The 26,827-nt window shown below is 39.1% G+C and overlaps 2 pseudogenes; both read right to left on the minus strand.

Moving 5' to 3' along the window:
* Positions 1-13,003, minus strand: part of LOC126981617 (excitatory amino acid transporter 2-like) — an 18,376-nt pseudogene extending 5,373 nt beyond the window's left edge.
* Positions 13,004-13,438: 435 nt separating this feature from the next.
* On the minus strand, positions 13,439-25,222 carry LOC126981619 (excitatory amino acid transporter-like; annotated as a pseudogene).
* Between the last annotated feature and the right edge of the window lie 1,605 nt (positions 25,223-26,827).

The raw sequence follows: 26,827 nt of genomic DNA on the forward strand, positions 1-26,827 counted from the left end.
ATATAAGAATGCAATGTTTCGGCTCATCTGTGGTTAGGCAAGCATGCATATTTCAACATATACATCAACCAAAAAAATCTTTGAGAACATTTCAAGCATGTCATGAACATGAACGCCAAGGCTGACACCATATCGTATTTTTTAGGTCCAGTTACTCAGTCCAACACAATGGTTGCCAAGTATCCAAACTTATCAATTGCCAAAGTATGGTTGTCTTCAAGTTACCAGAATCTTATCCAAAGGGTTTTTGCTCAGTATTTGGTACTTATAGACAAGATAACAAACCAAAGTATCTGATACAAGAAATTTCTTATGTCTAAAGCTTTGGGAGTTGTTTGATTTAAGCACAAAAGCATTTACTTACACTGTAGAAGTAGGATTTACTATAATAGGGGGCAAGAGAATACACTCACAATATCCAGTCGACAGCAAAGATGAGTGAGGCGTGCTCGGTTGGAAGGCCGATGGCGGTGAGCACGAGCAGCATAGTAACCAGGCCAGCGCTGGGAATGCTCGCCGCACCGATGCTGGCCAGGGTCGAGGTGAGACTGGAGGCGGTGTGCAGGGAATTATTGTGGTAATCTATATAATTTGTTTCAATTATCATGTTTTTTCCACATTTATATTTAAAGTAATTTCCACTTCAATGGATCTATTTTATTTCTAGTTACTGCACTTTAGATATTATCGAATGGATTTGCATTGGCTATAGCACGCCACATGTGGCCACTAACTCCAAACTGAATTCTCCATAGAGTCGAAGTTTCAAGTTACAGATCTGAGCTGGTTGTTCAGATACATGGCCATGATGTTGTCGCCCAAGTTGATGATTGCATTCACTTTCACCCTACCCGATTTCAGTTTTTCCATGTCAAAATAATAGAGTCAGAAATCGGCAGGAGTAAAGTGTGGTGCAGTCGTTGGCTTGGAGCGGTGGCAGCACCAAGGCCTTGTATCCTGAGGCGGCTCAGATTTACCGCACTCAAGTACATAACTTGAGTTCTATGGAAAATACTGCTTTGACAGCTCACCGAGTGGCCACGTGTGGTGCTGCCTATAGCCAATACGGTCCATTTCAAATACAAACAACGAACATCGCGCAACCAATAACAACAACACTGACATAAACATTAACAAATCTCCCAGGTGAACGTTTCCAAGTATATTGAAGAACAAGGCGAGTGTACTACATGCTGAAGGCCTACCTGACAGTGACCAGCCTCCTGGACCCAAATGATGCCATACATCTGGCGATGAAGATGGAACCAACGGCTTTTGTAGTGCCGTGCCGTCCATATTGATGGTGGCTCCACGGAAGCACGAAACGCGTTACACGCTTGTCTATCTTGTTATTTTCTTCCAAGCATCGGAAAAGTGATGGGCAACGTGGCAGAGCTGTGGGTGGCAGAAGGTGGGCTTTTGACTGGTTCAGGTTGCCTTTTGGTAGTTTTCATGATCAAATGGGACTAGTTCTGTTATTGTATCTGACTTAATTTGTTAGTAAGCACAGTCTGAAAGCATAGATCAGCATCACCTGCAGCCATTTCTAGTTCACTACGCAAGAAAGACCTTCCTAATATATTTCATCTTTTTAACATTCTTCATTCTACCTCAGAATATTTCATATTTTAATTTTTACAATTGGTTATCTATCTGAAGCGACTAAAATATACACTCTAATTATCAAGTAAAATGATTTATATTTGCAAAAAACACATGATAATGGTAAGGCATAAATAAATTAATAGATTCTTTTTTTAAAATTTTTGTAATCTGGTTATCAAAATTGAGAAGCTCGGTAGTGACCCTCTATGTAGATAAGGTAGCTGGGTCAGACTTGGTTTAGGACAGTAGGCGAAGGAGATGCAAATGAACCCTTAGTATTTTTGTTTCTGACTGTGAGTGATGTATATGTATATCAACAATAAGTAAAAAGTACACGTGTGTATTCACGGTTAGAGAATATGTGCGTATCCACGGTGACGGTACGTATATACAGTCAAGAGTGGAACGCGGTCACCGAACCATAAGTGATTTTGGGGGTCGCTTTTCTTTTGCATGAGGTGGTATAAGTTCCATGGTCAAAAGCATTGTTTTTTTTCACATTTTGAATAATGTAACATTTCTAGTTTCTGATCGGATGTTTGTTAACAATCGGCGTCTCCATTCCACGACTAGTGACCTTTATGAATATTACTAGCAATTTACAATACCAGGACATCTCAGTAATGGACGGCTTACTCTTTTGATTCTGCGAAGCCAGTGTCATTAAGCCGCGAATTTTAGATAATCAACCGCTTTGGTGCGAATCGCCATAACTCCCTTATTTCTGGGGCTACGGAAAAGTTTTTGATATCAATCGACGGCAAAATAAAAGGGCTATATTTTATTTTATTTAGCGACAGTGCTCGAAACCGACCTGAAAGGGTAAAAATCGAATAAATTCTACAAAAACGACTGAAAGAAACTATTTTGAGTTCTAACCTTGAAACCCGCTCATTATTTGAGAATTTAAAGAACTTATTTAACAAGTGATTTAACCTGCCAATGCTTTCCAATATGGTGCATAACATTCCTTATTCCCAGTAGTTTCTGTCGCTAGAGCTCGAAACGTAAACCCTGTCGAGAGCGATTTGACGAACTCAGACACTGCCGTTTTCGTCTAGTGTATTTTCTGTTGCCTCTAAAAGGCTGTAACTGGCATGTAGCCCCTCTCAGCAATGTAATTGACAAACTCAAAGGAGTTTCATAGCTCGATTCCAAGTTTGTTGAGCCGTCACAAAATAGCCTGGTTTTTGGCCATTCTTTTCGATTTGACACGTCCTAATTTTTTGCTTATAACTTTTTCATTTATTTAATGCTTTCCAATTTTTTTTATAATTATTAATCTGTATTAAAAGAGCTTTCATTTGCCATCAAGCACGCCTTCCTATCTGTAGTAGTTTTTGCTCGAGCTCGACCAGAATTCGCGACGAACATTCACCGAACCTGACTCATTTCACGCGCCGCGACGAAAACCTTCTGACGCTATAAAAATTAACATATCTGCATAAAAAATCATATACGAACACTTCAATATGTTGACTATCTTGTATTAAAACCATTTTCAGATATTTATATAAAAAGTTACTATTTTTATATAATCATTTCACTATATAAATCAACCTATATTAAGCGCCTTATTATATAATGTTATTATTTTTTTTATAGTATTCAAACTATTTCTTCTCCCATATATATATATATATATATATATATATATATATATATATATATATACATATATATATATATATATATATATATATATCTATATATATATATATCTATATATATCTATATATATATATATTTATATATATATAAACTTGTGTACTTTTTTCGCTAGTCCTAATATAAGTCTGCCGCGGCAGCTGCTATTCAGCGAGTCTGTTATCATTCTACCCTTTTTTATAACTTAACAATAAAATTTTATAACGTTTATACATGTGCTTTTAAACTTAAATATAATACAAATATATACTGAAGTAATTTATACACAATTATTTCATTAAAATGACACATATATCGACATACTACAAACACTTTATAGCGCACAATATTATTCTGTTCACATGTTTCATATATTATTAGTTTTTATGTAATCACACATTGTATTATTCATGAATGGGAAGAAATATGGTTGAATACTAAAAAAAAGAGAAATAACAAGAATAATAAGGCGCTTAATTTTGGTTGATTTATATAGTGAAATGATTATATAAAAATAGTAACTTTTTATATAGATATCTTAAAATGATAGTCAACATATTGAAGTGTTCATATATGATTTTTTATGCAGATATATTATTTTTTTGTGGCGTCAGGAAGGTTTTTCGTCGCGGAGCGTGAAATGATTCCGATTTGGCGAATGTTCGTTGTGACTTCTGGTCGAGCTCGAGCGAAAACTACTGAAGCTAGGAAGACGTGCTTGGTGGCAAATGAAAGCTCTTTTAATACATATTAATGTACAGAAAATAACTGGAAAGCATTCAATAAATAAAAAAAAGTTATAAGCAAAACACTAGGACGTGTCCAAATCGCGGCAAAAGGGCCGAAAAAAGGCTATTTGTGACGGCTCGACGACGAACTTGGAATCGAGCTATCAAAACATACTTCGAGTTGGTCAAACTACATTGCCAAGAAGGGCTGCATTCCAAATTACAGCTTTCTAGAAGCAATAGCAAAGCCACACTAGACAAAAACGGCAAAGTGTCTGGAGCTCGTCAAAATCGCTCTCGACAGGGTTTACGTTTTGAGCTCTAGCGACGTAACTACTGGGAGTATGGAAATGTTATGCACCATATTGGAAAGCCCATTGGCAGGGATAAATCATTTGTTAAATACGTCTTTTGAAATTCGCAAAAAATGAGTGAGTTTCAAGATTGGGAACTCAAAAATAGTTATTTTCAGTAATTTTTTTGCGAATTTATTCGATTTTGTACCCTTTCGAGTTGTTTTTTGAGCCCGGTCGCTTATTAAAAAATATAGCCCTTTCATTGTGCCGTCGATTGATACCAAAAAAAAAATTATGTAGCCCCAAAAATAAGGGAATTATGGCGATTCGCACCAAAGCGGTTGATTGTCCAAAATTCGCGGCTTAATGACAAGGCTGGGGCAAGTGTCCGTTCCCATACGGTTCATTGACAATACAAATCTAAATGATTGGTTCATTTAAATTCAATAAATTAACAGTTGTTCAGGCAATCATTGTTACATACCAGACTCATCAGACAGAGAATATCTTAGATATTGAGTGAGAAACTAAGTTTTATGTTAATTAATACATTAGTTAGTTAGTTAATTAATTAACCTATGTGAGTGCCAGTAAGCATCGGGTTCTTTGCTTCTCATCACTTACTCAGTTAAATAAAACCACGGCACGTTAAGTTTCATCAAGTATAGTTTGTTCTATAGTGAAACCAGATATCCGAGATTGTTTAGTTATTCGCGGGTCATTTCTCCTCGCTCTGCCACACAGTACCAACACCTTTTTTTTTCCCCCTTTCATATGTTAGCTATAGGTAACATATGAGAGGAAGAGACAAGTGATGGTAAGCAGTGTGGCAAAGCGGGAGGAAAGGACCATGAGAGCCAACGCTGTTTCACTACATTATAATTATTTTAGATAATGCCCAACTTCATTCACAGTAAACCTGAATAAAAATTAAAACACTAGCTTCTTCCTGGCAATACACTGATGAACCTAGAGGAGGGAAATAAATATCTCATTATTACATTTAAGATAAAATCATGGTTTTTCTTTGGTGTAAAAGCGATGATTTTTTTTTCTTCTTTTTTTTTACGTGTTAGCCTATAGCGCCGGTGGGCTTTCAGGGCCTGGTGGTCGGCCCCAGCCCGTCATGGCGCAGCCAAGCGTTTATAGTGGCGCCATCTATTCTGGCTCATGTTGCCCCCGGAGCTCATTCTTGATTCACTTGAACGGTTTCCTCTTGAGTCTGGGTTGATGGGTTGTCTTTAGACAGCATGTGGGTTCTCTTAGCTACCCGGCGGTGACTGAAAAATCCAGGTGGTAGCGGTGATTCGAACCCGCATCGTCCAGAACCCGATGAATGCGGGGCCAGTACGTTAACCACTCAGCCACCGCCTCTCAAAGATAAAAAGTGATCAAAATCCTTTGTATGACACCTCATTATCTAAATATCAAACAGTCAACCCATCAACCAATCAATCAGTCATTAGAGGCATACGCTGAGCGGCGCGTCACCTTATGCCGCCATATACGAGTATTTCTCCAGGTAAGTCTCCATGCAGAACATCTTCCCTAGTTACCCCATGGCATGATATATCGACTTGCTATATCCATGAAATCTGTTGCTGTCTCCTTCACTCGGGATTGTCTTATAAAAAACAATCAGGTTAGTAGGGCCGACTTCTCGGCAGCGTGCCACATGCCCATATACGCAGTGTTGGCGTTTATGGACTATGTTTGTTATAGTCCTCGAATCAGTCTCTTGGAGTGATCACCGGTTTGACACAAAAAAGGCATTCCAGAGATATTTGGAATATGCACAGGCACTTATTACTAACGACATAAATACGCCTCTTCAAGTCACTGTTCAGTATTCATGTCTTACAGCCATGGAGCAAGACAGGGAGCTACTTGAAGATCCGTATCTTTGTCCCTATGCACAGATGTCGACAACGCTATATACTCGTGCTGAGCTAGTCCATAAAACCGTAGGCTGAGCCAATCTGCCGGAAGATTTCTTGGCGAGACCCGCCGTTCTTTTCTGCACTCCACTACCAAGTGGTTATCAAAGATATCAAAGTCCTCGCCACACGCATGAACATATAGTACTATTTCATCTAGTAAGATTCCAAACACCTGAACCTTGGTCTTGATCCAGGAGATCTAATGCAGCGTGGTTGCAGAAGATCCCTGAGTACCTCGCGATGCACTGAATCAAACACCTTCTTGATATTTACATTAGCTGCAACCATCCCCTGTCAAAACTAAGCGGCGGCATTACACCAGTACGCGAAGCTCTGGAAACTATCAGTTGTCGACTTACTAGGCTTGACCCCGCACTTCTCAGATCTCTGCAGCTTCAGCAGCTGGTTGGTAATCCGCATGAGCAATAAATAGGCACGAACCTTTCCTGGCACAGTGAGTAGGGTAATGCCATGGTAGTTGTAACAGTCCTGACGGTTCCTTTTCCCTTTCAAGATAGGAATGACAACCCCGCTTTTTCAGTCAGGAGGAATGGTAACAGACTGACATATATGTCAGTCAAGGTCGCAATCAACCCGTCTCAACTCCAGCTTTGAGCTGATACGCACTGATATTATAAATACCAGCTGTCTTTTTTATTCCACAACCCTACCACATGCTCTCTGACTCTTCAAAAGAAGGTGGGCTTTCGTCAATGGATGAATCAGCATCCACCATTAGATTTACAAGTCAGCAGCTGCAAGCTGCCTGCTCGGAGGGTTTGCAATGCACAACTCCTCAAAGTACTCATCCCAATGAGCCCTCTGCCCATCCGTGTCTGACACGAGGCAACCATTTGCTGTTTTGATAGAGGTCACCTGAGAGGGAGGCTTAGAGCGTAGTTTCTTCAGGGCTCGGTAAGTAGGTCGACAGTCGTTTGCATTAAAATGGCCCTCGACATCCGCAGCGAGACTTCTGATATAACCTCCAATTGTCTCTTTTCAGGATAACTCTATTCCTTTGCGAGATAGCCCTATACTGATGCCGATTCCCAGCAAGCCTAGCGGCGCGACTCTTTTCGTTACTTTCCAGCGTCTTCCACAATGCTAAAACACACTTCAATCTTGGGAGCTCTCCAGTGCTCTCCTTTGTAGCTTGAAGAGTTTCACCTTTGATGGTATCCAACAGTTCTACAGGGTCCTCAAGGGTGTTGAGCATATTAAACCCACCGATTTCAGATTGTCTTTTTGTCTCTTGAGATGAAATGCAATATGGTAACATCTCGAGATTCTTCTTGACCTGATGCTCCAGCTGAGATGTATGAAACTCTAGACAAAGAGTTGTTCTACTCCCAACCCGACTCCGTATTAGACCTTGAGTATTAGCTTGAGTGTTGTAACAACAAGCACGAACTCAGAACTTCTGAAAAACTCTGCAGTTCCGAGGGATTCTCCAACGAGTACTTAAAGGATGTGGTCAATCTCCTTAGCTACCTCTCTAGATCTGATATCTTGTACCAAGAATCTGTAGTTTTAAGTCTCCTGGACTTTGCAGATTCATGAGGAGAAAGCTATTGGAGTTCTTAGTACTAGAACCATGGGACAAACACATAACTCATACCCTACTCCGTCAGTGACAGGAGTAGCCTTGATGTCGCCCAAGACAATGAGTGTGCCCCGAGGGAGGGGTAGAGGGGTCTAATACGGAGTCGGGTTGGGAGTTGAACACCTCTTTCTCGAGTTCATACATCTCAGTAGGAGCGTACACTGCAACAAGAGACATGAAATCCAGGGTGTTTCACTCTCACTCCTATTTATACGCTCTTCAGTCGGAGTAACCTCAACCAAAAATGGCTACAGTTGGCTAGAATTCCTATGCTCTATCCTTTTAAGGAAGTGTTATTCGTTTTTTGTGTGTGAAGAATGGCTTTATTTACGAAAGCGAGTTAAACCCACAATAATACAAGGAAACTCTTGCTGCATTTTTCCAAAGTTTTAGAGTGATACAAGTGTTTTAAAGTTTTTTTTTAATTAAAGGACTGTAAACAAAGGCGAGCCCTTTAGTGTGACACTGCATTTTGTAATTTTACAGCTATTTTTTTCCGATTTTTTTATTTTTATATATTGTTTTGCTGCTGGGATCTGCAACTTTCCTCTGTGGCCTTGAGCCCGTGAGGAAGATGGTAGAAGAGTGGGGGGTGATAATGCGCACGAGATTTGCGCCGCGTGTACTACTCTCATTGTTTGGGACTGGTTTGTGAGGCTTGAAAAGTCACAAAATGTTGGAAAACAGAAAAGGAGATAATCAATGGGGGGAAAACAAGCTAACAGATGTTGTCATTGACCACCTCCATCAGTACTTCCGAGTCAGCCTCAAACAAAAGGTTGGCACCAGTGGCAAGGAAATGAGAGAGATCATGTCAATATTTAATCACTGCACCTCCACGGATAACAATCTTCAACATCAGATGTGTAAAAGGGGAAAAGTTCTTGGTGCTTAAATAGAAGCATCGCACGTAGAGAAACACTAGCATCTCGCACCAAAATGAAAATTTATTTCCACTTTGATGAAGAACAGAACAAACAAGTAAAGCCATATATGGCCGTCTAACGTCCGATGAGATGCTGACTAGATGCCCACAGGCTGTTACCAAAGCAGAAATGAGTATCTACACTCAAGGATTTGGAGGATTTGCCCAAAGCATCGCAATACCACCCAGAAGATGGTCGACTTCGCGACTACAACAGTTGTCAACAATTACAACATGGGGGGGAAAGTCACTATTGATTGCCTTGGCATTGAGTGTACAATGTCAATGACGAGATACCTCACAGCCAAAAAACAAGGGGATGGACTCCCTTTCAAAAAGGAAAGTAAGCAACGAGAAACTTTGAGAACGTCTGCAGGAGTATGCAGCAGGCAACTTCTAATCACGTTTTCTAAAATTTTAGTTTTTTTTTTATCTTCAAAAAGATACAGTATCGTTAGTTTTCATGCTATCTACTTGATTTTTTATTATGTTTGTCATTAACGTTTCTGTAAATTTTACCAGATAATTTTGGAATTGGCTGTATACATATTTTCTTTAACAATCATATATATGGATTTTCTTAGCTGCATCAAAATTCTTATTGGTTTTATTTATTTTTTCATCACAACAAAAGCATATTGAAGAAAAGTTGATGGTAAAAATTATTCTTAAATAATTTACTTCATCAGTGATACTTTGGTTTGAAAGTTTAGAAAAAAATGCATGGAATTTACAGAATATTAATTTTCTTTTATATATATATATATATATATATATATATATATATATATATATATATATATATATATATATATATATATATATATATATATATATATATATATATATATATATTTTTTTTTTTTTTTTTTCGTGGTAAACCTATATTAGGTGTACCCCCCTTTACTAATCTCATCACCGCCAGGCCTCTTCGTTTCAGAGAGTCCCTCTATATCCATCTTCAGCCCTTTGAGCTCACTTAATATCATTTGATTACAATTCTTTGGATTACACCTGCACCAGAGATCATACCTCCCGCAATGATACAGTTGAAATTAACTTGGCTAATATAAAATAATGAACAAAAACATTTATCCAACAAGGTGGTAATCTTTGGATCACCATCATCAAGCTATCCGTTTTTTTTCTTAACGAACTACCAACGCTCTTTATTTGGTCTCCTAATATAATGATGAACTATCTTGACAGTAACTGAAATTTCGGTCTCAATGTAATGTCTAGATTCATATATTCATTCACTATTAATTTCTAACCTATCGATTTTTTTTTTTTTTTACGTTTCACCTATGGCGCCTGTAGGTTTTTTTGGTGGGGCCTGGTGGTCGGCCCCAGCCTGGTTTGGCGCTGGTAAATGTTTATAATGGCGCCATCTTGTTACCTAATGCTTCTTCCCCGCCCCTGAGCTCATCTGTTATCCCTTTAGAGAGAATCTAGAGTCCGGGTTGATAGGTGGTCTTCAGGACAGGATGTTGATAGTCTTCAGCCGTTTCGATGACTGAAAAATTGCCAGCCTGTTTGTAACGGCGAGCGGGACGCAACCTGCGTCCTGTGCGCTGCGAAATTCTGATCACTGAGTCACCGATAATTTAATACCTCTATACAGACTGTGCAATTTGTTAGTTAGTTTTGTTTTTGTAACTTTATTTCGACAGTAATACAGCCATAATTATAATGGGTTTATGTTCTTTTTGTCTCATCAAAACATGTGGAAAGCATTACATGATAAGCGATAGGTTTTGCAAGTAGACGAACCCGTCCTCAGCTCCATTTACGTCGAGTAAATATGATCTTGGTAATGCTTGTCTGAAGCATCCGAAGGAGCCTCTCCTAAAATTTCATTTCTTGTCTACGACTTCACGTGTAAGCTGACAGCCACAATATCCAATGTGTTTCCTCGCTATTGCGTTGTTACGATAATCTTAGGATATAGCGATACAAAGTATATTTTTTCCCTGCGTTGGTTCAACTATCATTTAATAATATTGTTTATTTTGGGGAAAATGGTATTGTAGTATGATATAAAAATACGAAGCATAAAAGGAAGAAAAAATAATAAGAAAAATTATGATAATGACGATAGAGAAAGTAATAAAAGGAACGAAGAAGAAGGAAAAGAAGAAGGAGGAGGAGGAGGAGGAGGAGGAAATCAATAAAAATTGGAGGGGGAAGAAGAAAATGACGGTGAAGAACGAAAAGAAGCAGTGGAATGGTCTAACCTGGAACCAGTGCTCAGCGCGGTGATCCAGGCCTGTACCATGCCCTTGAAGAAAGTAGCTGGGTTCTTGCGCGTCACCATGAAGTACATGAGCGGCAGTGTCAGCATCGGCGTGATGAATAGCCTGTGATCACTGTCAGCATGTACAGACCAAGCATTTGGGCTGTCTCGCAGGTCCTGTATGCTCATGATTTGGCCGATTACAAGGCTAAGGATGCCGAAGGGAGAATACCTGAGAAAAGTGTCAAAAGCAAGCTACATTGCCATTTTTGCGGCATCACAGGCAGTCAAAGAACAAACAAAATTATAATAATATCAGGAGCTAACTACTCCTTGAGCTAGAGTGGCTACAATGATGCCTCGAGTTTATTTCCTTGGAAGAGTTTATAGTCACACGAGGGAGAACTTATAGACAAAGAGAGGTAGTTCCAGAGCTTATCAGTGAAAAATATGAAAAAAATGAAGATATACACGTCAACTTTTACATTTGGAAATAGTCTAAGAAATGTTCCTAAAAGATGCCTCATGGAAGATAATGGAAAATATGTAGAAGGATGGAAGTTTCCGAGATGTTAGGTGACAAGTCAAGTCTGCAGAGTGAGTATCTGAAAACTGTAACAGAAGAGAGTAGGATGTCTATGAGTGGCGCACTGAATTTTTTTTTTGTTTGTTTTTTTTGCTTGTCTGACTTTAACTTTAATTTGCACTTTTATTAGGAATATAATTTGTTACTGATTGCTTTTGATTTAGCCAGGCGTTAATTATTTAACTAACTGTAACTAGTTATGCATAAAGAAGCCTTATCCATCCACCTAACAATATACCATACTCACCACATGATGATCTCTACCATCTTCATCACCACATCATTCAGGATGATGAAAAAGTCGACCATCAGTTTTCCCTGTGGCATTCGACCGATGAGTGATCCAAAGGCCACGCAGAACACAATCATCCCTGCAGGAACCGTGTTATTGCTAGGGGGATTGTTAGAAGCTGAAGTTTGTGGACGGGAGAGTTAAGTAAAAGAATGGTGGCACGATAACTTGCCCCCCCCCCCAAAAAAAAAAAAAAAAATTTAGGGGGCAGAGAAACGCCAGCATAGCAAATACACCTTGGCAAATTTTACATAGTATGTCTTTTCCAACATCTTAGATGACATGCAACACAATATGGATCTCTCTATCTACTCTCTCATAAACTGGCACTTAGATTTGGTCTAAAACTTGAGCTGTGACCATAGCTTAGAATTGCTAAAAAAAATATATATATATAAAAAATGCTTGTGAACCATGACAGAGGTTCAGAAAAGATGCAACCTGCGATCGTTTGGGATATTACAACATGTAGCCGCTGCGGCTGCACAATTTCAAGATGATTATTTTTTAATGTTAAAATTTGTGTGCTTCTCCCATGAGATAAAAAAAAAAAAACATTGTCAAGGAGTACAATCTTAGAATGATGAAACGCCGTTTTTAATATGTTGTCAACAAAATGGGCTATAGTGAGACATGCAGCTCGACTTGGCTGACATTATCAATTATTCTAAACCCCACTTGCTAACACGCTCATATCATAATCAATGCTCAGAGCTCTTGTTTCGAGCATGTGTGGCGTGATGTGACACTACCTACGTTATGGATATTAATATAGTCGGTGATGCTAAAAATCTATTTCACGCGTACCTTATGCTATCTTATGCCGCGTTTTTTCCTCCATTGGGGTTATAATGTATTCTACTTAGATAAACTCTTCTTCACGCTAAAGCTTGCTAATAATTACCACTAAAAGAATGACGCATGTACCCACTTCATGCTGTCAAGATAGACAGTTCAGAAAACAAAACTGCAGGAATGGACCATCTCCATGTTACTTTACCACTAACCCATCACGTTGGTTCCTTCGGAGCTGGTGAGGGAACGTTCGTACTTGGTCTGGGTGGCTGTGTCGTTGAAAGTGGTGTCGTTGAGCAGTGACCGCATCGTGTCGTTTTCCAGGGAGTCGTTGAGCCGTGGGGCGATTTGAATCTGGCCCAAGGAGAAGGTAAAAAGTTTTGATAGTTAAAATGGGAACTCTTTAATGCAAGTCGATCGATCGATCGATCGAGAGAGAGAGAGAGAGAGAGAGAGAGAGAGAGAGAGAGAGAGAGAGAGAGAGAGAGAGAGAGAGAGAGAGAGAGAGAGAGAGAGAGAGAGAGAGAGAGAGAGAGAGAGAGAGAGAGAGAGAGAGAGAGAGAGAGAGAGAGAGAGAGAGAATTACATGTTAAAGCTTATATTTGTAAAAGTCTAACATGCAACCTTTGGTCAGATGAAAGGGTCTACTGACGGTCTGGGCAAGTCACTAGGGAGGTTGAGGTAGGAAAGGTTAATTCTGGATAATAATGCTAGTTTTATTTCTGCTCTCAGGAATATATAAAAAGAATACAGAAAAAGAACTATCCAGCATTGTATAAAAGTTTCTACCTCAGACTGTCTTGGTGGAGGAGGCTTGCCATCACCAGGTTGTCTGGAAACATGTTTCTGGAAAGACGGTGACGAAATAATATCACCACCACTAATAATTATTAGGTTTATGTTATAATATGGCATGCTAGTTAATGATGAACTGAATTATGTGGCTCTTCTGCAGTGACAATATCAAACCAAAAGAAATTACTACAAAGCAATATAAGTAAATAACGCTCTCTCTGTTCCTGAATTATTATAATTATCATTCTTTCCCGGTTCGTAAGATAGTGTCTTCCCTTCTACACTTTCAATGCAAGGTACAGACGGAGGCAGAGTAGGACGAAGAGGTTTAACACAAAGATTAAGAAGGTAGAGCGACGGTTACGGCACAGGCTTAGGAGACAACTGAGAATCGCATCTACCTAATAATGTCCAGGAGGGCGTCAAGGATCTGGGGCTCCTCTTTGCTTTCCCTTACGGGATTTGATTCCCCCACCAGGATGGAAGGGTCTCCAGGGTGAATTGTGGTTACCATGGTGATGCCGAGACATGCTGCCAGGATGGTGGTGGTGAAGTAATAGCAGAGGGCACGGGAACCCATTTTGCCTGACGATCCGGTGTCCAGACAAGACAATCCTGGTGACGTGGAGGAGCAGAAGGAGGTGGTGGAGGCTTAAAGCGGATTCAGAAGTGATTATAAATTACCTTGTTATTAAAGATCATAACAGTACCAGAGAACGAGACAAGTTTGTGCACACACACACACACACACACACACACACACACACACACACATACATACATACATACAAGAAAATCACAACACAAAAACTACAAACATAATAAAATTAACAAGAACACGAACCACACAGAACCAGTTTCATTATTTCATAGGATTTATCCCTAACTTATAGCTTCCCTCTCAGTCACATCACTTTTACAGCAAGACTCAGAGTTCGGGGATTGGCATAAGTGGAGGCAAACATAAATGACAAGAGTACGAACGATACAATAAACATGAGTGGCACTGGACACTAAGTGAATGAAATGTAACAAGATGCAAGAGGTGAGGAGTGTAGCACATTGTTTCTCAAATTTTTCTCACCGCCATGACGAAATATGTCCATTAGAGGATATTGTCGGGCTATCTCAGCTATTTCCACGTCTCCCGTGTACATGGTTTAGTTACCGCTCTGAATTTATACCTCACAATGTCGAGGAAAGCATCCAGAGTAGGATCTTGTTCCTGCTGCTAAGGATGGCTGGCTGTCTCTGTAGAGTGCTTGAGGAGAGGGACTGCCAGGATGGATGAGCACGACGCACAAGATCCCGGTGACGGCTGCGCAGACAGTTGTGCCAAAATAGTAGGCCAGAGCTCGGTATCCCATTTGTCCTGATGCTGTGGTGTCCAGTTAGCCACACTTACCAGGAGCAAAGGTGTTGTGGGGGAAGAAGATGCTTTGCAGGGTGTCGTATGAATGAAGGTGCTGTTGGTTTTTGTGTAAAACGTCAAAGGCGGCAGGCTGAAGACCGAGTGACACAATGAAAAATGTCCCCTGATGCTGCTCTTATATAAAAGAAGAAAACAGATGAGGATACTGAAATGATTAATTTCGTTTCGAGGATGTTTTGATACTCCTATCTTGAAAGTTTAATTGTCGTAAGTAGGAAATATATAGGAAGGAATACATTTCAAAGTTTATCAGAAAAGGCTGAAAGACTAAACATGGAGGTTAACTCTCACAGTATTAGGAGTAGAAAGTCTTTACAACAAGACGGAGGAAGGTTTTACTTAAAATTGTATTTAACCCTATATAGTTTCTAAGACAAAGTAATACCGATTAGGCATCGAATTTTGAGGATACTTTAATGATGAGGGTAATTGTTTTGAAGGTACGAAAAGGAAAACTATATGATTGTGATATTAAATTATATTTTTTGAATGAAAAGGCAAGTAAAAATAGTATTTTATGTATATTGTTTAAGGATATACTTTGAATTAATGTACTGAGGTAGGTCAGATGTTATGTAAGGACGATTGAGCGGTCGATGCAATCATATGTTTGATGAGGAGAGAAGGGACGGAAAAATGAGTGGTAAGGAGATGGAACATAGCGGGCAAGCACACACACACACACACACACACACACACACACACACACACACACACACACAGCTCCCTGTGATGCAATAGACTAAGACTCTGATCTGACTGGCTGTCGCTTGCGGACAGTTCAAGCCCTGTCTGGCTCGAAAGACAAAGAGCGGTTATTGTCCCTCTTGAACAAGGTGGATAGGGGTGTGAAGTGTGTGAGGTTCCACCAGTATCCATTGGTCGACGAAACGAGCTCCATAGCTCCCAGTGTGTGTGTGGGGCTAGAGATCACGAATCTAGCACGTGATCAGACCATTTATATTACACACACACACACACACACACACACACACACACACACACATTGGAATGAAAACTGATAACGAAATCATCATAAAGCGTAATTCCATTAAATCTGCAAAACGAATACAACAGATTTAAAACAAAGAAATAACACATTAGTAATAGAAGGAAGGAACAGTAATTCAAGAAAACTCACTTTCTACATTCTTACCTTCTAAATACCTTTTGTTATTGTTGCCTTCCATTCTTCTTCTGTCTAATTTTCATTACCTATCTTTTTCCAGTCATTCTTCCTTGTCACTTTCTGTACCTTATTCAACTTATAGCAAAAATGGTCACGAGGAATCTAATTATGTTATTACTGTGCACCTATCCACACCTCGAACATCATCTTTCAAGTTCTTCCTGTGTTTACCACACTTTCAACTCAGCCCTAACGCTGTCCATACCAATTCCTTAATGCCCTTCATTCCAGTGCGCTCTGTTCCTCTGACCTGTGATAATGGAGGAGATAATCAGAGTAAGAATCAGCATCTTCAGCATCCGCATCATTATTTCGCCAGGAAAGGACACGAGCATGACATTCTGGGAGGAGTACTCAATGGTGCGGGCGAACGCGCCAGCGCCCACACCCAACACCACGCCCAGGGGATGGTCATCACCAGCAGTAGGTTTTCCTTCATCCATGACGCCACCTGTAACAACCACCAATCCTGACACTCTGTGATTCTCGCAGCCTATGGCACTCCCAACGCCATTACATATATCAAACTAAAAAAAAGAATTAAATAAGTAATATATATATATATATATATATATATATATATATATATATATATATATATATATATATATATATATATATATATATATATGTGTGTGTGTGTGTGTGTGTGTGTGTGTGTGTGTGTGTAAATATAAATGCACACAAATATCTATCTATATATCTATCTAAAATAAAAAAAAGAATATATAAAACTTAAATGTAACAAAAGTGGCTAGGCGTGACATTTTCAAGACAATGTATCAAAATTAAATAGGGAAGTCACAGAGTCACTGCATGTTTTATCTTGCATACTGTACTTTCAGCCGACGCACATTGTCGGATCGTGGGTCCGATGGAGACATCATATCTCAACCTCGACCTCCTTCCATGATTTTCGATTATATTATTTTCGATATGTTTTCGCCACACATGGAAATCTTTTAACTTATACCAGTGTAGAGCACATGCTAAGAAACGTTAATGAGCCCTTTGTAAAAATAATATGTCGTTGTAGTTCACGTTTCCTTTTAACCTATATGGAATCATTTTTACAACCTCGAGACAAGCAGTGCCCAAATCGAGCGTCCAGACATCCCCATATACCTCTTTCTTTGTTTGACGTAAACATTAGTCTGCCAACCAACTTTTTAAGACTGAATGTCCTGATTATGCAGATGCTCGTCCTTGTAGCATTCGACCTTACACAACTCGGGTGGCGGTTTTGCAGTAGCAACGTTTCTCCTGTAGAGAACAAAACGTAACTCAGGAAATTTAGTGAAAAGGTAAAATATGGCAATATGTGCCTGGGTTTGTGTTTTATGTTGACCTTTACCTTTCAAGGTAGGTCAAAACACCGGTACTGCGGCTCGTTCTACCGCCCACCCGACTGAACGTTTTATTTTAATTTTTATTTTAGTTGTTTCAAGCCCCCGTTAGTTAATAATCTTTTAGGTGCTCAAGGTTTTTTCATAAGGAGTTGATGAACGAAACTGTGGGTAAAGAATATTCATGCTGGGGTTAACAATTAACTAATGTGGTGCTGTATCATATTTATAATTTTTTTTAACTAAAGTCAAATAAATGAAATAGATATTTTAAAGGATTCACGCTTCCACCGCAGCGTAATCAATATTTATTGTTACGCAAGCCACTGTATTTCATAACTATTCCCCTTAAAAAAGCAATCTTGCAGAACTTTAAATATGCGTATGTGAAGAGTCAGTGACATCTCGAATAATGGACGGCGGACTTTGATTTTGCGGCGTTTCGAATTTTGAATTAACTGCCTGGTAGCGAAGTTAATCGCTATAACTCCTTATTTCGGGCTTCTAAATACAGAAATGTTTTTGGTATCAATCGGCGGCAAAATAAAAGGGCTATATTTGTTAATAAGCTAAGGCTCAAAAACCGATTTGAAAGGGTAAAAAATCGAATACATTCGCAAAAAACGACTCTAAAAAAACCTATTTTTGTGTTTCCAACCTTGAAACCCACTCATTTTTGAGACTCGTGGGCAAAAATTTATTTAACAAATAATTTAGCGCTACCATCGTGCTTTCCAATATGATGCATAACATTTCTTCCTCATCTTTAACAAGTTTCAGCGTTAGGCTCGAAACGTAATAGCTTTGTGAGAGCGATTTTGACGAACTCAGACACTTTGACGTTTTAATTAGTGTGTTTGCTATTTCTAGAAGGCTGTAATTTCATATGCAGCCCTCTTCCGGCATATGTAGTTTGATCAGATCGGGAAGGATATTTGATAGCTCGACTCAAATTTAATAGCCTGCTCGTTTTTCAGCCCTTTGCCGTCATTTGGACGACGTCCAAGTAGCCTTTATTTATAACTCTTTGATTTATTTATTTAGTGCTCATCATTTTTCTCGATTAATTACTCTGTATTTTAATAAAGTTTATTTGCCACCAAAGCACAATGCCTTCCTAGGCTTCAGTGAAAGCTCGAGTTGGATTCAGAATTCGCGAGGAAAAATTCGCCGAATCTGACTTCGATTCTCTCACGCGAAATCATGACGAAAAAACCTTCTGACGCTAACAAAAAGTAATATATCTGCAGTAAAATCTATATAATGATCACTTGTAATATGTTGACTATCTTGTAATAAATTCATTTATATATCAATATAAAAGTTATTATTTTAATAATCTTTCTCACTATATAAATCAAACCCATATTAAGCGCCTTATTATACATTTATTTTTGTATTAACCTTTATATATATATACTATATATATATATATATATATATATGTATATATATATGGTATCATAGAAAATCATATATATATATATATATATATAGGTTGAATACTAATTATATATATATATATATATATATATATATATATATATATATATATATATATATATATATATATATATATATATATATATATATATATATATATATATATATATATATATATATATATATATATATATATATATATATATATATATATATATATATATATATAGCTGATATATATAGATATGATTATGCATAAAAAGTACTATAGACTTTTAAAAGATATCTTAAAAGATTTTAGTTGATCAGATAGTCAACATATTGAAATGTCTATATGCAGATTTTTTTGCGAAGATATATTAATTTCGTGGCATGAAGAATGGCGTGAAAATGAGTCAGATCGGCGAATTCTTTCTCGCGACTTTGGTCAAGCTCAGATAAAAAACCAATTTATGTAATAAGCTGGCGCTTAATATAGGTTGATTTATGTGAAATGATTATATAAAATAGTGACTTTTATAAAGATATTCTTTAAAAGATTTTAATATCAGATAGTCAACATATTGAATGTTCATATGGATTTTTTATAAGATATATTTATTTCAAAAGTCAGGAAGGTTTTTCATCGTATGCGTGAAATGAGTCAGATCTTTATGAATTTCCTGACTTTTACGTTTCGAGCAAAAACTAATGAAATAGGAAGGTGTGCTTGGCAAAATGAAAAGATCTATCAGATACAGATTAATAATCAGAAAAAAATGGAAAGCACCTTAGTAAATAAAATAAAAAGTTACAAGAAAAATAACTAGGACGTGTCCGAATGTGAAAAGGGCCGGAAAACAGGCTATTTTCAGGTGACGGCTCGACGACAAAACTTTGGAATCGAGCTTATCAAACATCCTTCGACCTGTCAAACCATATACGCCAAGAGGGGCTAAGCATGCCAAAGTGTCAGCCTGTTTCTAGAGGGCCAGTAATGCTAATAATTAAGAAAATATAAAGTGTTCCTGAAACACAAATCGTTTTCAAAGTATTACGTTTGAGCTCTAGCGACGAAACTACTCGTGAGAAAGCATAAGTATCATAATTGGAAAGCACATTGAATAGCTTGATGCCAATACTACAAAAACGGCAAAGTGTCTTGTCGCTGTCAAATCGCTCTCAAAGGGCTTTACGTTTCTGAGCTCAAAGGACGAAACCATTTGGAGTAGGGAAATATTATACCTATTGGAAAGCACATTGAAGCGGCCAGTATTTATGTTGTTTTGTTTTGTAATTCTCAAAAATGAGTGGGCTTCCAAGGTTGGGACCTCAAAAAGTTTTTTTTTCTAAAGTTGTTTTTGCGAATTTATTCAGATTTTTTACCCTTTCGAGTCGGTTTTGGAGTTTCGGTTGCTTATTATTATTGTAAATATATAGCTCTTTCATTTTGCTGTCGATTGATATGAAAAATATTTCTCTGCAGTGCCCCAGAAATATGTGGGAGTTATGGGCGATTCTCGTTCAAAGCGGTTGACGCTTCCAAAATTATGGCTTTTCGCGGCTTAATGAAAAGCCTGGGGTAAGTGTCTGGTCCATAGTATAATAGGGTTCACTGGAAGAGTAAAATAAAATGGTCATATGAAATAAAATAACTTATTCTTTTAGATTTTTTAATATCTGAGCCTTAGGCAAATCTACAGTGAAGAAAATCTTTACTACTACGCATAAAAAAATCAATATGGTATTGTTACCGTTTGCTGTGTAATTTTGGCCTCCATCGTCACGACCAGAAAGACAGGCTTCTTTCAGCATCGGCATGTCTCGGTCCGGGTCGGAGGCGTGGATGGCCACAAGGCCACTGCCTTTTGTCGCTGACACTTGGAGAACATCTCGCCCTGAGCCATGATGGAAGGCTTTCAAGATTGTGCCGGATGTACGGAGGTAGCAACTTACAAGCGAGTCGGGCGTTTCTCATTCTCGTCGAATTCTAGAGAAGTTTTCATCAAACTGGCGTGGAATTGACGCGTTCAGGCCATAAAGTCTGAGTTAATTGTGCAGAGGTTGGGAGGCTCATGAGGGAAGGCTTTCTCCTGACTCTTCGCGAGTGACGATCGTGAGGAGAACAGAATACCTACATGAATCTTTTTCTGCCCAGGGAAGAACTCAGTGCAGGCAGGTGGTGTGGATTTAACGTGGTCTGAGGAATCCCTCTTGGTAAGTTTTTTCACTAATTCCCTGTGGGTCGGGGAATTCTCATAGGCTTGAATCTGAGGCTTGGTTATGCGAACTGTATCTCAAGCTTGACCGTTTGACTCCACAGGAACTGAAGTGGTTAGGATATCTTATCTGACGATTGAACTGATTTTTTTCCTCTGATAGAAGAGACATAGTCTCCGACGATGCCGGATGATGAGTGTCTTGTAAACTCTTTGCTCCTGGTCTGCATCCTTGGTGTCCCTTTCACCCTTTGAAGGGTGGTATAGAGGTCCCTCAGAGCCTTTGTCGTCGGCTGACAAGAGGCACCCCTGCTACCTCGGGTCCACAGTAAGAGAGGAGAGAGAGAGAGAGAGAGAGAGAGAGAGAGAGAGAGAGAGAGAGATAGGTGGAAAAAGGAATTGCTGATCTTGGTTAGCACAAACAACACTTGAAAAAAACCGTGGTTAAGTGACAGGTAGAGGAAACCAAGGGTAATTTTGGTAAATATAAACGATGATGTGGCTCGGTATGGCGAGTAAGGCGTGTTCTCTCAACGCGGTCCCGCTCTCTACTGTCTTTCTCCTTCCACCGTGGAGTGATGAAGTGTTTAGCCTCTTCTGACAGAAACAAAGATCAATCTGCGTGGATGAAATACCCAACTGAAACAGAAATTAAATGACAATTTTATCCATAGCTGTGAAAGTAACGTAGATAAAAAATATATACATATATAGTATATCATATATAGCCTGATATATTAGGTAACTCGAATTACTGGCTATTTCTATCATGCATCGGTAAATTCCCCAAAGAAAAAGAAAGGACTCAAATGGTATTCATGAAAGTTGTAGTTCTCTACGTGGCAAGAAGGCGGGAGCTGCCTCCGTTAGTGGGTTAGCACAGGGATGAGTGGGTGACGACACGCCCACTGGGAGGGCTAAGCTACCATTGAACCACATTTCTGCCTGCCGTACTGTTGCGTGATCAATCTTCGTTACTGCAGTGAAAACAAATTCTTCCAGATCGTTTTGGCGGTTGGTCCTTGTCCGCCACGCTGCTGCTGCCCATGCCTCCAATTATTGCATCAGCATGACACCAGATTGCAGTGGCGGATAAAAGGGGGGAAGGTCCGTCCTGGCAGTGCAGACGTTAGAGGGCGGCAAATCAAGATTCTTCTTCCTTTTTTCCCAGACACTGAAACACTCAATTTTTGAACAGTATGGCAACTGAATATCAAATTCTCAAACTACATCAACAATTAAATCAGAAGGAAAAAATATCTATACAAATAGTAAATTAACTGTGTATGTGTACTTCTACGGTGCAAAGGTTGCCGGTCTGTCATATTATCGTCTCAGTTGTTTTGTCGCGAAAACTTTTCGATTATCCTGAACTTTCTGAAATTATCGTTCAGTTATCGCGTTGCGAAATTTCCCAAAGTAAGTTAGATTATTCTCATCTGCAGCAGAAATGAAATGAAAATTGATGTAGATGTTTTTTGACTCAGGGTCGAAGGATTTGATAGAGGAGTGCTGGGTTGAAAGTTCTTCCCATGCGCTGCGATATCTGTTCACAAATGTAGTTTTTCACTGAGTCATGATTGCAAAAATATCTGCAATTTAATTAAATTAAATTAATGAAATCTCCAAACAAATATAATCACAGAATTTGATGGTATTGAGGAATGTTATGATGTTGCATCTGTGGCTTGGAGGGACGGGTAGAAGCTATGTACGCTCAGCGCAACAGCCACAGATACGGAACTTATTCTTCAATACAATTAATCCTACCTGTATGAAGTTAATGTAGAAGATATTTTTATGTGATTATATTTGTATGTTCATAAATGAGCTATATAGGAAATAATGACGAAAGAGTGTGCATTACTTTATAGTTAGCTACTATCATCGCTTTAGCGCTTCGCTTTTGCAGGGCCCGTTCTCCCTTGAAAACTTGCATTATTATTATATTGTACTTTGTTTCTTTAGGGTGATGTCATTGCTTGTTAAAGCAGAGTGCCGTCATTCAATTCAAATCAACGAATATTGTAATCATGAAACTTGCTAGATTATCTCAATCATATATATTCGGTACGTGTTCGATTGATACAATGCATGATGTCATGAACAGCCAATCAGAAGTAGTGAAAGTGAGCTTAGCCAGAATGGGGAGGGGCTTCGGTGCAAATTGGCCAGGTTAATTGGACAGACTCATAGCGTCAAGCGCAACTGCCAGATTGTTCAGATAATTTTGGAGTTGGTTCACTGGTCAGGTCCCAATTCTCCCCTCTGCCTTTCATTGATGTTCCAACACTTGCTCCTTCATTCCTTCATATGTCAGGTCTTTACTTATTACGTTTAATATAATTTAATTAATGATGTAAAAACGTTCAAATAGGCTATATAGTGTTTTTTATTTTTTTTATAGGATAATAATGATTTTGTATGGGGTTTACACCACAAGCATAACTGATGACCTCGTTGTTTTCATGACGTTGACGGTTGATTGTTTAAACCAGGGCCCGGATCCACAAAGGCTTAGTTCGGGTGAAGTTTTGGGCCCTAGTGGTTTTGAGAAATACCGAGATTCGCCAAAGCTAACTCACAAACTAATCGATGACGTCAGCCGGGTTAGCGCGCGTGATCTTTCAAACGTTTGCATCGCGCTTCTGTGTGACGTTAAATTTGTTGTTAAATAACTACTGGCTCGGGAGATTGACGGTAATGCTAATAATATTATCAGATTTACGTATAAATGCTTATAAATCATAGCGCTTTTCAACCTTGAAATATAGCTTTCGGTGAGTAGAGGAGGCCTCCTTTTATTTATACAAATGGTTGAGATATGCACCCTTTGAGAGGTGAGTAGGTGATAAGTGTGGGCGGTATGGTACCCTGCCAGATTGTTGTAGACTCTTCCCTCCTCTGCTCGCCGTGGAGGATGGCTTTAAGGACGAGGAAAAGTTGCCGAACTTTATGTAATTTCGATTATTTAGGGAGAATTTTGGAAGTTTTCCTTCAATATGTAGATACAGAAAGCGTTCATTTACCCATACATGTCAACAAAGGAACGATCTTACAATATATAATAAAGCGAAGAAACTGAGTGCATATTGATGCCCAGACTTAATTCCCTGCCTGAGGCCTGCCTCACCATTCTTATCGATGACAGTAAAATCCCATATTTCCTTCCTTCCGCTGTCATTATTAATGGAATCTCCAGATGTCGCAACTTGATGTGAACATGCCCTAAGCTATTCACCTGTGTGGAAATATATTGATGGCGTTATGATGATTGGTATCCTATTTTCTGAGAAAAATGAATGCGATCACAGTAATGTCGGAGTGCAAGGCTCGGAGTGATGCAATTTGGCGACGAGTGTGTGAAAGCTGTCGAACTTATGTACTTTCTTATTTAATGAGGCAAATTTTGATGATGGTCTTTGTCATCATAATAAAGAATGATGATTATGCCAGTTCTAGATGCCATATCAGTCGCAAAAGAACCCCAGGCATAACACGAGCTTGAGCTAAGAGCAACAGGAGTAGCATGTGATGTCCGGGCTTAACACTGCCTGGTGACACCGCCCCCTAATCTGTGGAGGGGACCTATGGACCTTGTCGGGTGACAGCTCCCATGAGTTGGCCGCAGATATGGCAAGACAGTCTTACTCTTCCTCTTGTTCTTCCTCTTCCATCCTGTCTTGTCTGCCTCGATATCTGTCCCATACTTATTTGCTTTCTTCTTCCCTGCTCCCCACCCCTCCGTATCTTCTTTTTCTTCATCTAGGCATGTTCGTAGGCAACAAAGACATCGGTAGCAGAGCTACATTTTAACGTAAATGTGCAGCAAACAACCTAAATAATTGAATCTGTAAATACGATTTAGCATTAGTTTGCCTTGGTATGAAGAAAATATAAAGAGAATGGGTTTTTGAAATCAGCAGCGGAGGGGGCCCTAGATTGGCTGATTTGTTCTGTAAAACGTGCTTTATGATTCGCCGTAAGGCCAATGACGTCATCAACCAACCGCGCCCTACATCGGCGCCTCAACTACAATCTGCGGTTTACCGTAATCTACGCCAACGTCGTGCTGAACTGGTCAGCAGTTATGCTAGTCTGTAGTTATTGAGTCTGTTTGTGACCTGGGCCCAGGTCAGCCTTCTGTCCGCCAGGATGGCCTGCATGCTGTCACTACTTGTCGCCACTGCCTCCCGTGCGAGCGAGAGAGAGAGAGAGAGAGAGAGAGAGAGAGAGAGAGAGAGAGAGAGAGAGGAGGAAGTGAAAAGGGAGGATGAGACAGGGAAGAAGCAATGAACAGGAGGTAGCCAGTGTTATGTAGTTAACCAGTTAATGAAGGAACCTGAGACTTTGTATCCTTGTATTCATGGTGTTTGCTAGTTTTCCTTCCATAACGATTCCATGTATTCGTCAATTTTTTTTTTCTATGAAATCTAAGAAATCGAGTTTAAAGACTGATCTACAAGTAGGTATGAAATTACGTCTGCAAGACACCCTGAGGAACCGTAGGTTTATCCAGTTCAAAGCTAAACTAACCAACTAAATTAACTAACCAACCAAGGATGTTGGCCAAATTGAGTTCTTCAATAAGGCCTTCAGTCCTGGGAAAATGCCACGTGAAAGACTGAGATACCTTTCATGACCAACCCTTTTCCTTAGTTGGAATAGTGTGCTCATCTTTTCTGAACTACAGTAATATGATAATTTTGGGTAGATACATTTCACTGCAGATATATTTCACTGCAGAATATTAAAAAAGAAATCTTAAAATAGTAAATGCATCATATTACGTAATTTCGCAATTTTCATCTTGCACTAGTCATCATATTAGGACTTTGCTTGCATTTTGTGTGTGAAAATTATTGGCATCATTATAACCAGTGATACAACGTTATCCGAAAAGTTATCTTCGCTAACTGGTAATCCACTAATCAAAATCGTTAGCTTGCTTACGCCAACTGTTAAACTGATAAAAATAGTGAAGCTAACGCTAACTCTAACAGCTAACTTTTTTAAAGAGTTGAAATGGAAGATGCATTACCTGGGGTGTCACCCAAAATCCTCAAAAAATGTCCAATTACCTCCACTTTCTAAGCAAGGCGGTAATTTACCCAAAAGTGGAGACCCTTGAATTATTGCACTGATGTGGCCTAACTGGTGCCGTGGGGTTCACCATGGAGAAGAACAAACCTGTATGATTTTTAGTGAACTTTAAAAGTTAGCGGAGGAGGAACTGTTTCAGCGAAAGCTAACTGGTCCGCTAATTGTCTCCCAAAATTCAAAGCATCGAAAAGTTAGCTCGCTTATTAGCGGTTAGCGGATTAAGGAACCGTGCCCGCTAATTGATTATAGCTATCTTGCTAATTAAATTGCGGTACAGTTGTTATCATCTGCTGCAATTTACAAAATTACACCTTCACCTTTTCCCCTTGCTTATATCATGCCTTGCAGAAAATCAGATAGTTCGCTTTGTCACTGGGTACACCAGACGTTAGATAGATGATAATCATCTGTCGCCTCCGGCCTCTTGGTCAGACTTCCACTGTCTCTTGATTTTGTTAGGGCCCTGTTGATTAATGCCCTCGAGAGTTAAGGTTCTTCCTTTCAGTTGCTTTGTACACATTCAGGCATCTTTTCATTTTTTTTCCAGGATCTTTCCGGGGTGCCATCTCCAGATACTTCCGAGGACATCTTATTTTCACATTCCTTTTACATGTCCATACCCATCTTCGTTGTTTTATGATTTGTACGGACTGGCCTTACTTTTGATT

This window comes from Eriocheir sinensis, chromosome 49 (assembly GCF_024679095.1).
Source record: "Eriocheir sinensis breed Jianghai 21 chromosome 49, ASM2467909v1, whole genome shotgun sequence".
Taxonomy (NCBI): Eukaryota; Metazoa; Arthropoda; class Malacostraca; order Decapoda; family Varunidae; genus Eriocheir; species Eriocheir sinensis.